The 14,131-nt window shown below is 39.3% G+C and overlaps 1 non-coding gene across 1 annotated transcript; it reads left to right on the plus strand.

Moving 5' to 3' along the window:
- The first annotated feature begins 13,556 nt into the window (after positions 1-13,556).
- LOC120257753 lies at positions 13,557-13,663 on the plus strand. The gene has a single exon (XR_005535841.1). It is a non-coding gene; the product is annotated as a small nucleolar RNA R71 (small nucleolar RNA).
- The last annotated feature ends 468 nt before the right edge of the window (positions 13,664-14,131 follow it).

Genomic DNA, 14,131 nt, shown 5'->3' on the forward strand with positions numbered 1-14,131 from the left:
TGTGGAGTGGATGCAAATCCAAATCTTTTACAATAGGCTGAATAGTGGCACTAAGCAAATGGTTGATGAAACTTCATGGGGATCTTTATGCAGTAAACGGCCTAGTACAGCATATAGTTTAATTGATAAAATGACAAACAATGGTTATTAGTGCAGTTCCATGAGAAACAAGCCAGTCAAGGCAGCCAGGATTTATCAAGTGGATGCTATTACTGCTTTGGCAGCACAGGTAGAGGCCATTACGAAAAGGCTTGATGCTATGCAGTCAACCCTCAAACCCTAGTGACGCATTGTGAGAAATGGGGGCCTCAGATAGGTCCTAGTTGGTCTTTAGCTGATATGAATGTTGGGCATACTGACCAGGTTGACCTTGTTGGTCAAAACTGTCGATACCAAAAATAACTTCGTACAATAACACCTACAATGTGTGTAGAGAAACCATTCGAATGTTTCTTAGAGCCAGCCAAGACAGGTTAAATGGCACAACAACAACCTAGGTCTCCCCAGCAGCATGTTCAGCCACCTCCTCCTCAGATAGAGCCTACTACTGAACTTACAGCTCTTTTGACATGGTACATAAAGGATAATAAAACTCTTCTTTCAGGGCACGAAGAGATGATGAGGAACACCAATGTTACTATAAGGAACTTAGAGCATCACATGGTTCAAATGTCAAAGCTAATTGAGGAAAGACTCCCAGGTTTTCTCCCAAGTAACACTAGGTCAACCCCAAGGAGTCCTTGAAAGACATCACTTTGAGAAGTGGAAAAGAACTCCCAGCTCTTATAGAAAAAGTGCTCAAGATAGAAACTGTTGAACTTCAGTCAAGAGCAAGGTAGTTAGTAGAAGATAACCCAAGTGCTCAGGCTAAAAGTGAGAAAGGAAAAAGGGAAAAAGGAAGAACTAAACTACTCTAGTATCAATCCCAACATCCTTATCCCGTTAAAATGAAAAAAGATCAATAAGAAGAGCATTGCAAGAAATTTCTTCATGTGTTCAAGACCTTGCACATAAACGTTCCATTTGTTGAGGCTTTTGTGCAAATGCCCAGGTTTGCAAAATTTCTAAAGGAACTGCTCACGAATAAGAGAAAGATGGAAGAAGTGTATTTTGTGACACTTAGTGAAGAATGCTTTGCACTAATCACCAAGAAGATTCCCAAGAATGAGAAAGTTCCTAGAGAATTTATCATCCACTACACTATTGGAGGGCTTGTGGATGAGAAAGCTATAGCTGACCTTAGGACAAGCATTAATTTGATGCCCTACATGATTTTTTAGAAACTCGGGGTAGGGGAACCAAAGCCCACCACAATAATTTTGCAACTGGCAGACAGGTCCATTCGACAACCAAGGTATTATTGACGACATGTTGATAAAGGTGGACAAGTTCATCTTTTCGGTGGATTTTGTGATTCTTGACATGGATGACAAGGTTGAAGTTCCCCTCATCCTTGGAAGACCATTCTTAGAAACTTCAAAAGCTCTAATTGATGTTAAGGATGGTCAGATGGTACTGCAAGCGAGTGAGGATGAGATCATTTTCAAACTTCGGGATTCTATGAGAAACTCCATGGACTTCGATGATACATGCTATTACGTAGATGTTGATGAATTTCTCTCCTAGTATGTGCAGAACACATTCATTAAAGATAAACTTTCAGAGCTGTTAGAAGAGGATTCCCCTGATGATGATAAATCTATTAAGCTAGTGAGTGAAGTGTGTCATCAAGAACTTATTGTTGCTGAAGCACCTTTGATATGGGAGCAATCCAAGAAAAAAACTTCATGTGCCAAGAAGTGGTGGAAACAAGTGACCACTAGGCGGAAAAGGCCACTATCTCACTACCAACCTCATCATCATTAAAGTCTTGGAATTTTGGTGAGATCAGTTTAATTAAGTGTTTAATACCATATTCATGTAATTGCTTTTCAGGTGGTCTTCCAAGTTCTTGATTTCACTAACCTCCGTGATGCATGATCAGGTACATCAAGGTAGTGATGTTAAACATGCTCTTCTTAGGAGGCAAGACAAGTTTTCATTTCTCTTTTTATTAGGTTAGCCACTTTTCTTTTCCTCTATGGTGTTGGTTGATGTGATTCATTGTCGCAAGCTTTGTTGCTCTCATGATTTAGGTTAGTTGAGCCCCAGGTGTCTAGAGATTGTATGAGTGCTGATTCCCTTGAGTGTTGTATTAATATGTAAAGCAAGGGAATCAAAGCCAGGAGTGTTTTCAGTCTAAGCACGAGCAGAGCACACCTGTGCTCACATAGTGATTTTCTTAGTTTTGTTAGTCTAAAATCTTTCAGGCTGAGCACGGGCAGAGCATGCCCCGTGCTCATGCCATGATTTTCTCTTTTTTGATGAGTCTTAAACACTCCAGGCTGAGCACAGGCAGAGTACACCCGTGTTCCCCAAAGAGCACGGGTTGTGTGTTCTTTTCATGGTTGTGCTCTTTTATGTAAACTTTGTTTGTAACTAATGAAAGCACGGTGTGGGAACACGGGGTAAGCATGATCGTGTTGTTTGCCGAGATATGTTTCTCTTATGATTAACAAGGGTTGAGTACACCCGTGCTCTTGGCGTGCCAGAGCGTGATAGTTCTCCTTCTTCTCCTTTTTCTTTTAAATCCAGTCACTGTCATCCTGTCTCCTCTGGTTGCTTTTGTTGATTTCCAGTCTCATTCGTTTTCTTAGTTTCCTATTGTTTTCATCGTAGTTTTTTGCTGTTGGATTTATATTTCCCTCGCTCGTGTCATCCATTTTACTTAACTCTGGTAAGCCTCGAGAATTTGTTTTTCTTCAGATTATCTTGCTTGAATCTTGTTCTATTTGCTTTGATTTGCTTTATTCCTATTGTTTGGTCATCTCTGAGCTTTTACTATCGAAATGTAGGGTTTGTGAGCATGTTAAATCCCTAGGGTTTTTGGGGAAGACGATCTTCTCTGAAACACGATCGTGCTCTATCTTAACCATGATCATGCTTATGTGGCATGTTCAGAATCCTTGTGGGCAAGCACGGCCTTGATCCGCTGATAAACATGACCGTGCTTTCTCTAAATTTAGAATTTGGACTGATTTGAGATGTTTTCTCTTGTAGACAATGCCGAGGAAACATACAGTAGCTAGGTCCTCTTCCAAGAGACCCTGACGCAAGGAGACCACACAAGACACTAGCTTGACACCGATGTTCTACACCCAGTTACATCAGGAGAGATTTGCATGTTATTCTCGTCAACATTTTGGTGACTCGAGAGAGATTGATTGGGATATTCTAAGAGGGGTGGGACTCGAGTAGGAGGTCAGTAGTTGCTTGCAGTAAGGGCTTGCACTAGTTGTACCTCATCATTGATAACACCTTTGAGCAGCTGGTGCTTGAGGTGTTAGTCACATTCGAGCTTTCTCGGGCCACTGTGAGTTTCCACCACCTAGACACCATCCAGTTTTGGATGTTTGGCCGTGTTACACAGGACAAGTTTGATAGAGTCCTTTATCTGGTCGGGACATTATGATACGAAGTTCACCCAAACTCCTACATATGATTCACTATTGATAGCCCGGCTGGGTGGAGAGTCTCAAGAGGATGCTTGGCAAATGCTCAGCATAGATAGCTCTTATGACCCTCATAGGTCCAAGGCCACATCCCTCGGATGCCCAGCTCTCCAGTACATTCACTTTCTCCTCAGTCACATCTTGACAGGTCCCTACATCATCCAAGTTGGTGTTCTTTTCGTCGGTCCCTACATCACCCGACTGGTCTGGGGGATGGGTGCTCTAGAGGGGACTGACCGCATAAGGATTATGGGTAATGTCATCTCGATGACCCTTGAGACCCTGAGGTCGATGGGCATGCTTGAGAGTATTCTTAAAGCTCATGGAGTTAGAGTATCATGTATGAAGTCCATCAGCAGCCATCTCTACTGCCATCCCTGACTCACCTCTTGATGATGCTGACCTTCAGAGGTCTCCTCCACCATAACGAGCCTTCTCTAGCAGTGAAGAGTGAATTTTATATAGATATTTATATACCTTATTGTGTGATTTACTTGTCCTTTTAGGATATTTTTGATAAAAACCGATGCTACTTGAGGTGTGTTTGCTAATTGTTGTAGATAATTGTGGTTTGGACCAAAAGGAATGAATAAAGATGAATTCTGACACAAAACAGCATTGGAATGCAATTTTCAAAACAAGCATGGTCCGAAGCATACCCGTCCTTGGAAGCACGGGCGTACTGAGCCTGATGCATCTTACTAGAGTCTACACAAGGTTTGGAAGCATAGTTTGACCTCTCCTATCACTATCATGCTGAAGAAGCATGGTTGGTTAGCACGGGCGTGCTTATGCCCATGCATTTTATGGGAAATCTCTTGGAAATATAAGCAGGGTCACAGGGATAAGAAGATAAGCATGGGATAAGAGGATTGGTAGCAACGATTATCGTCAAGCCTTCTCTGATACGATTATGAAGTAAGAAGGGAGTCTAATGAATCATCTTTGTTTCTTTTATTGCTTTTCTATGACTGATTGTAGAACCATGAGGGGCTAAACTTCTTTCAGTGTCTTGGATTACGAACCTTGACATTATGATGTATTGATTTGTGTTATTTAATTATTGAGTTTCCTTGTAAACTCCCTTTTGTTTATTTGGATTATCTTCTTGTGTTGATTGCCATTGATTTTTGTATGTTGCAAAACTCAATGTGGGGATTGCCGCTATCTGTGAGAGCATTGATGTGGTGTGCATGCCCCCCGTAGTTGCACTTGTAGTCAAGAGTGTGTGTTAACCTTATATTGATTTCTTGTTGTCTAGAGGATAAGCTTTATTCGTCTAGCTAGAGCACACATTAGGAAAAGGGTTGAGTTTTCTCCGAGTCTTGAGTGAGGACATACGTTATCAAACCCTAGGTGGTCACTATGGTACAAGGAGATGTCCATGTAATTAATAGCACAATCAATACATTTGTCAAGGGGATTAATCCGGAAAACTGTCTTTTCCATTGTTATCTCTATAACCTTAAACCTTGTCTCTTTCTGCTTTCTTCTTTTTTTTCTTAAGTAATTTTAATTATTGCAAATCCAATTTTTAGACTGACTAGATATTAGGAAATGAATGAGTATTGAGAGCTTTTACTAGTCCTTATGGATTCAACTACCCGATCCCTTTGGGTACACTTTACTACTTGTACAACCCATGCACTTGCGATTACACAAGGGCGTATCAAGCAACACCACCAGCACTACTTGTTCCACATCAGCATTCAGGTGGCTATAGAGGAGTATAGTCTGGATTGCCGAGCATCTGGGTGTCCGTTTATCACCTGAGCCCATTTCACCTACAAGGCCTCCTTGCCATGTGGGGGTGGACATTGCTGACTTTGGGGAGTCTAATTCTGCTTCTTCTCCTTCTGGTATCGACTCCTTCACCGAGAGTGCTCCATTTTAATTTTGTTGCAACTACCTTTCTATTTTTCATTTTTCAGTCTTGTATTTTCTTTATCTTGTTTTGGACATATATTTGGTTCAGTTAGCAAGGGGAGTCCCTTGCTAAATTGACATTTTGGTTTGCTTACTTTATGCATTTAATTTTTCTTTCCTAGTTTATTTTTTGTTTATCTTGTGACCTGAACTTCACTTGTGTGCATCTTGTTTCAACTCAGGGATTGTGTGGTTGAATGGATATTGGAACACATGTTGAGAGTGGCAATATCACTCTCCGTGTTCAAGGAAGCTCAATGAACCCCTCTCTCTTTCTAGTCCTCTCTTGTCTTTTTATTTTGTGTATTCATTGTACATTGAGGACAATTTACAACTCAAGTTTGGGGGAGGGTTTTACCTTTATCCTTTTTGTGATGACTTCGTGGCTTAGGAAGATCCATGATTGTTATTGATAGAAATTCTTAAGTCTAAGGGGAATTGTACGTGTCAGGGTCTTTATTTTGAACTGAACTATAGACTCGCTCTTATTTTGAAAACCTAGATCAATTCACATCACTAGTTTTTGAGCAACATTTGTTGAGGTGTAACTTAATTCAAAGACCCTAGTATACTTGTGTCAAAAAAAAACTGGAAAGTCAAATTCCTCTTGGGATGCCCTGCCGGTTACTTGTAAGTATCATGTAAAAAGATGGTAATACAAGCTATCACCCAAAAAGAGTGAAAGTTGCTCCTGAGTAGTCAAATTTTGGGCATTACAAGTGAACATTTGATGATCTACTGGGAGAAAAGGCTATCTTTAGGGCATATGAAGCTACTACCTAGTTAGTTTAGTCAAAATTAAAGTCTCTATTGACTAAGTTAATCATGTAGCACATGGGCACTCAACTTAGGGTTTGCACACACACAAAGTTTTTGAAGTAAGAGTGTAGCATTTTATTTGAGAATTCTTGATCTATTCCTTTACTACCATTTGTCCCTCTAGATTTTGGAATTCTCTATTTTCATGAGATAACAGGTTATGCACTCATTTGCTTCTTTGTGTGAGCTAGAGAGGTTGCTTGAGGACAAGCAATGATTCAAGTGTGGGGGTATTTGGTGAGTGCATTTCATATAGTAATTCTTTTAACTCTTTTGTGCATTTCTATTATCCTTTAGCAAGTATCTGTTGTGATTCAATAATATTGTAGGTATTGTAAGTTGTTGTGCAGTTGTTAGGGTTTGGAGCAAAAGAGGTGAAATCAGAATGAAAATTAGCAAACAAAAGCAAAATATTCTAAGTGTTCAAGACAAGCATGGCCTAAGCACAATCGTGCTCCTTAACCATGATTATTACTGCCTCCAAGATGCCTAAGAAATAATGTAAGCAAGGGGGATGCTACAGGGGAAAACACGGGCGTACTCCCTCCCAGTGATATTCTCTAAATGGATGCCTCTTTTTTCTTCAGGAGAAGCATGGTCTGCATGCTCCTTTTATGAGTGTGTTGTGGAAGAGCACGATTGTGCTTTCCCCATGATTATCTCTGGATTAATAAGTTTTCTACTCTTCAGTGGAAGCACGGTCACAGGATTCCTTTCATGATCGTGCTCCTCAGAGAGCACGATCGTGCTCTCCCCGTGCTTACCACTCATTCAGTTCTGCCGAATCTCAAGGAAATCATGGTCTGGGAACCCTCATGCATAGGTCGTGTTCAGCTCAAAAACTCCATTTTATGTCCAGAATTAGGTTAACAAAGGGACATTTTTGGTAGGCACTCTTTGGAGGGACTTCACTCTTTGCTGGAGGTCATGAGCCTTCTTCACCACTTTCTAGGAAGATCAAGGTTGAGTTTGATGCACTTGAGAAGTGGAATTTTCTTATCCATGAAGCTTTCAATATGTAATTGAGAAGATTTTGTGAAAAGGGGAGTTATGATTTCTCACTCTATTATACTCAATTCTTTTTCTTAGTTGTGTGAATTCATGAGGGGGTAACCGTTCCACGGTGCCCTGGGATGTTGAACTATGTTGCTTAGTATACTTTGATTTACTTGTTTTTATTGTCTATGGAGTTTTATTGTCTTCTTGTGTTAATTCATTTGTTGTATAACTTGACGTGCTTGAATTACGAAGTTATATTTGTAAAACTCAACTTGTGGTTATTACCATAGTTGTGATTGCCTTGTGTAGTTGCAAAACTTGACGTGTTTGAAGCCCGTAGTTACATTTGCAAAACTTGACTTAGTTGAGAGCCGTAGATACAACATTGCTGTTGAGTACCGACAAGAACCTTAAAATGTACCTGATAGTTATTAGAAGCAAGGTAGTAGACTAAAGCACATGGGAAATATCTTAGGGCATTGTTCTCTTTGTTGTTAAAAACTTAGTCCTTGTCTGTCTGTTCTCTCATCTCTCTCTTTCTTTCTTTGCTTAGTTAGCTTTGATCCAACCATCTGTTAATCGACTAGAGATTAGAAGATCAATTAGTACAAGGAGTCAAGTCCCTCTGGTTCGATAACCCTACCCCTCACGGGGTACCACTTTATTACTTACATAGGATCTGTGCACTTACGGAGAATATATCACTCTGATTACTCATGGGTCAATCACGTATAAGATGTCCCAAAGAATGGTGACATGATAATAGTGATTAATGAAAAAAATTAACTAATTCCAATAATTACAGTTACCAGATGGAAGGTGTGTACCAACTACTAGAAATTGAATGATGTCACCTGGAAAGATCACTATTCACTATCTTTTATAGATCAATGCTCAATCGATTATCAAGCCATGTGTATTGTTGCTTCTTAGATGGATTATCCAAGTATTTTCATATCCCTATAGCTATGGAAGATAAAGAGAAGACCACCTTTACATGTCCATATAACATATTTGCATATAGAAGAATGCGGCGCATAATGGAGGTTTTCATGGATGACTTTTCAGTCTTTGGAGACTCTTTTGACTTATGTCGTTGGATTTTGGTAAGGGTGATCAAGTCATGTGAAGAGAATAACTTGGTGTTAAATTGGAAAAAAAAAACATCATTTCATAGTGCAACAAATCATTGTATTGGATAGAGCTACGATCAAGAACATAGAGAAGCTTCCTCCTTCATCATCGCTAAAAGGAATTAGTAGTTTTCTTGGACACACAGGGTTTTACCATATTGGAGAAGGAATCTCCATTTAACTTCACCACCAACTTTCTAAATGCATTTGATACTCTTATGGAAAGTTTGATCAATGCACCGATTATGGAGTCGTCAGATTGTGGGTTTCCATTTGAGATTATGTGTGATACTAATGACCATGCCATGGGGGTAGTGTTGAGTCAAAGGTAGAACAAACATTTTCAAGGCAAAACACATACGGAGACACAGGAAAATTATGCCACTACAAAGAAGGGGTTACTAATTGTGGTGTTTGCATTTAAAAAATTTAGGCCATATTTGACGTTATCGAAAGTCATTGTGTTCACAAACCATTCCAAATTTTGTTATTTATTTAGCAAGTCTGATACAAAACCTTGAGTAATTCGGTAGATTTTGTTTTCACAAGAATTTGATGTGGAGATAAAGGATAAGAAGGGGAAGAAAATTTGATGGCTGAACATGTATCAAGGTTAGAGAATCCCGAACCAGACTTGTCGAGAAATAAGGAGATCAATAATTTATTCCCAGAAGGACATCTCTATAGGTTACAAGAATCAAGTAAGCCTGACACTCCTTGGTTTACTTATTTTGCTAACTATTTCAGGTACTCCACTAAGAGTTGTCACATCATCAAAAGAAGAAATTATTTTCAAATGTCAAAAACTACTTATGAGTTGAGGTCATTAGGAGATGTGTCTTTCACTAAGAAGGAAGAAGTATTCTTGAGCATTGTCACACAGCTCTGAAAGAAGGACACTACAATGCTAATAAAACAACCAAAAAATTCCTCAAGTCCAAGTTTTTTTTGGCCTACTATATTCCAAGAGGCTCAAAGGTATTCTCAACTATGCGATAGTTACTAACGGTCAAATAATCTTTCTCAACACTTTGAAATGCCTCAAAATACTATAAAAATTATGAAGTGTTTGATATATGGCGATAGACTTCATGAGCACTTTTCCTAGCTCATTTGGTAGCAGATGTATTTTTGTAGCTGTGGATTATGTATCGTGGTGGGTAGAAGCCCAAGCCTTGACCACTAACGATGCTAGGATAGTTGCCAAGTTTTGGAAGAAGTTGTTCTCTTGTTTTGTAGTGCCGCTAGCTATCATTAGCCATTGAAAAGGTTTTTAAAAGTATGGAGTGGCTCATCAGATTACTACCCCATACCATCTACAAATGAGCAAGCAAGTTGAAGTGGACAATAAGGAATTAAGCATATCTTAGGGGAAATAGTTTAACACAACCTGAATATTGAGTAGAGAAGTTGGATGATGCACTTTGTACGTATTGAACGACCTACAAGACACCTATAGGAATGACCCCTAATTGACTTGTTTAGTGGAAAGCATGTTATCTACTGGTTGAACTTGAACATCAATCTTATTGGGCAACTAGATTACTGAATTATGATCATGAGTCTATAGGAGAGAAAAGAAAGTTCCAGATCAAAGAATTGAATGAATTGTGGTAAGTAGCATATGAGAATTCCAACCTATATAAAGAGCATACCAAGTAATATCAAAATTGGTTGATTAAGCCTAGGAAATAGTTCAGGAGGGCAATCAACTCTTGTCTCAAAATCTTCCTGGGTAAGCTTAAATCTTGATGGCCTGGTCCATTCATCATCACACAAATTTATCTTCATGGAGTTGTAGAAAATTCACATCCAAAAAAGGGTATCTTCAAGGTTTAATGGACAGGGGTTGAAACTATACCCTGGAGATGGCTTAGACAAGATATGAGACATCTCACTATTAAGACCCGTACAATGCGCTAAAATAGGTACACCAAGTTAGTGACATAAAACAAACGCATCTTAAGAGGCAAACTAAGTGTTTTTCATATTTTCCTTACATTTGTTAGTTTAGTTTTGAGTTTGTTTTAATTTATCTCTTGAATAACTTACATGATCATTAACAAAAGTACGGACTGAGTCTGTATATACGACAAGTGCATAGGTCATCAAGTAATACTTCATGGGTGAGCTCCAGGTTCATATTCCTCATGGAATGGTGAGAGGCTCCTATTACTTCCATTTCACTTAATCAATAGCCTGAATGTCTATGGTGTCTCTTATGTTTACTTCTATAAATTGATTAAAAAAATACAATTGAGGATTGTTAAGTGCAATTGAAGGAGCTTGGGTCATTGTATGAAGATTCACTTTATGATTACATGTGAAATAGCATTAAGGGGTGATGATTCAATTTAGTATTGGACCAGGGAATTCAAGTGTCTAGTGGTCCCAATCTCTTGACGACTAAGTCAGAAACACTAGGAATTTAAGATTGAATCTCTCCCACCCCAACCTCCTATGTTCATCTTAAGTTCAAGAACTCCACTAGAAGGGCAAATAAAACCCTAATCCAAAAATTTAGCAATACCTAATCTCGTAGCCTTATAGCCTTTGATAACAGCCTTGACAATGGGCTGATAATGCCCATTGTTTGTCGTTTTAGTTTCCTGAGGCACAACACCCATTATAAGATTGTTACGAGGCCGTTGTCAACTCAGTTAGGGCTCAAAAGTTTCTAAGTATTGATCAGAGCCATTTGAGGGCTCCTTGTGCTGATATCAACCTCATCATGGGTGTGGTGAGACCATGCCAGTGCTTCTTTAAAATCTTGAGAATAAGCACGCTCTAAGGAATGACCGTTATAGATCACCACGGCCATGGCAACGGGCGTGGTGAGCTCATGACAAACTCATTCAATTTATTCAGAAAATTACAACTCTTTTCTTAAACATCACAACAAGAGCATAACGAGTGTACTACGGCCGTTGTGATGTAAACAGTAAATAAATATAAATTCTCCTTGTGCAAAATGGCATGAAAAAACCTCTTAACAATGATGATGGACACCACATACAAATTTCACACATAAAAACCAATAAATACAACTCAACTTCACACCATTCAATCAAGCAAGCATCACTTTTTATTCAAAAATAAAATGATAAAAACTAAAAACTAAACTAGAGGATTAAGAATATAGAAAACTACTTGGGTTGCCTTTCAAGAAGCGCTTGTTTTACATCATGAGCCTGACGTACCTACCCTTACCTTAAGACGGCTTCAACTTACTTAGAGTAAGTAAAGAGAACATCCTGTCATTACCTGCCTTCATGATAATGGAGTCATTTATCTAAATTAGATGTTCATCTATAGCTTCTACCTTCCTCCATACTTTCCTAGTTGTTGTGGTTCTCAAATTACTCTTCTTGTTGGCTTGTTGAAGGGGTGGATTTGACGGTTGTGTTGACTTCTCAACAACCTTTCCCTCAAAGTACTCTCAAAGAGGATTCACCATGAACACATCTTGCACAAAATCAGAAATAGACAAGTCAGGTTCATGTGCAAAATAACATTCATGATCTTGGTCCATGGAGTGCTTCATGGCGCTTGGGAGTTTGTACACCACTTCTTCCTCCCCCACCTTCAAGGTCATCTTTCCATCTCTCCAATTGATGAGAGCATCGGATGTGTATAGAAAGTGTCTTCCAAAAATGAGTGGGGTCTCTACATCCTCATCTACATCTAGGATCACAAAATCCATGGGGAAGACAAGTTTTTCAATGGTCACAAGAACATCTTCCAAAACTCCCCATGGTTGACCCATTGATCTATTAGCCAACTGCAAAGTCATTCTCGTTAGCCTCAATTCTCCTAATCAAAGTTTCATATAGATAGTGTATGGCATCACGATTATACTAGACCCACAATTGGCTAGTGCATGCTTTTCTATGCCATAACCTAACAAGTACTACATCACAAAACTCACAGGACCTCTTAGTTCTTGTTAGTAGCTTTCTATCTAGAATGGCGAAATAATTTCCATTAAGAGCCACTATATATACCTCTTCCAATTTCCTTTTGTTGGTGAGAAAATCTTTCAAAAACTTAGCATATTTCATCATTTTACACAATGCTTCAACAATCGTGATGTTTATGTGAAGCAACTTAAAGATGCTTATGAATTTCTTAAACTGTGCATCCTCCTTATCAACCTTCAACTTGGAAGGATATAGGACTCAGGGTCTATATTCTTGAACTGTGGGTTGAGCTAATGATGGATCTCCAGATTCTTCCTTACCCCTCTGCTCATCCTCCTCAATGGGTTCTTGTGAAGCACTAGGACCTTCTTGTATGGATGCCCTCTTCATCTAGGCACTTGGATCCTGAGCGGTCCTTGCCTCAATGGTCTTACTCACTGCGGAGTGATATTACCTTGAGGTGCTTCCTTGGATTGGCTTCAATGTTGCTCGGCAGGCTACCTTGAGGTCTCTTAATACTAGCTCTTGCCAACTGCTCAACCTGATTCTCCAAGTTCTTGATCGATGCTTGGACATTCCTCTATGTAGAATAAAACTCATCCATCTTAGCATTGTTGCTTGTCATGTATTTGACTAGCACATCATCTATGGAGAATTTTCTTTTTGGATGCTACTGTTATGACTAATACTGATAGTTTTGATGCTAGGGAGGCCTCTGCAGTTTAACCTGATTCTAGAAAAAATTAGAATGACTCCTTTATCCTGGGTTATAGGTGTTGCTATATGGGTTATTCTGATTCCTCAAACCTCCTTTAATGTAATCAATCTATTCCACAGGAGTTGTAGCTGAACTCACAATTGGGCACTAAGCTGGCCCATGTACTTCTCTACTTGTTTCACAAAATAAAATGACCTTGGAATTCATGCTAAGACCCTGACCACTGCTCATGAGTAGATCCAACTTTTGAGTGAGAATATCCACTTTTGCTTCCAAAGTGGTATCGGCGTCTACCTCATGTAATCCGACCACTTTTAGATACTTGTCCATTGAACTCTAGTGCGACTCATTGTTAACCATATCCTCAAACAACTGTTCTACCTCATTAGTATACTTGTTGCTCAACTACCCACCAACTATGGCGTAGAAGATCTACCTTGTATGGTAGTTTAGTCTGTTTTACAAAATTTGCAACCTCATCCACGAACTGAACCCATGATGAGAGCATAGCCTAAGAAGATCCTTGAACCTCTCATGTGCCTCGAATAATGTTTTGGACTCTGCCTACTTGAATGTTGATATTTCCTGTCTGATCTTTGCTGCTTTACTTGGTGGGAAGTATCACCCAAGAAATTTCTCCACTAAGTCATTCCATGTCATGATCGACCCCGTGCTAGAGAAGTGAGCCCCCCGATATGCTAAACCTCTTAAACTGAATGGGAAGAGTCACAGTCTAATTGCATCTTCTGTAACTGTGCACATCTTGAATATCGAACAAATCTACAAATATTTTGAGAGATTTGGCATTTGGTCTTCATCTGTTAGGCTATCGAACTGACAAGAGTTTTGAACCATTCCAATAGTACTAGCTTTGATTTCGAAGTTATTTGTTACTACTGCTGGGGCTTGGACACTGAATTCTTCTCCTTGTAATCTATGGCCTTTCATGCCCAGAAAGTGTTCTCCTTGGTTTAGCCATCAGGACAGATTCTCTGTCGTTAGTATAGATCTCTTTCTCAACTACTGAAATTCTCTCTAAGCCTTCTCAATAACATTTTCTCAACC

This window comes from Dioscorea cayenensis, chromosome 3, assembly GCF_009730915.1.
Source record: "Dioscorea cayenensis subsp. rotundata cultivar TDr96_F1 chromosome 3, TDr96_F1_v2_PseudoChromosome.rev07_lg8_w22 25.fasta, whole genome shotgun sequence".
NCBI classification, from domain to species: Eukaryota; Viridiplantae; Streptophyta; class Magnoliopsida; order Dioscoreales; family Dioscoreaceae; genus Dioscorea; species Dioscorea cayenensis.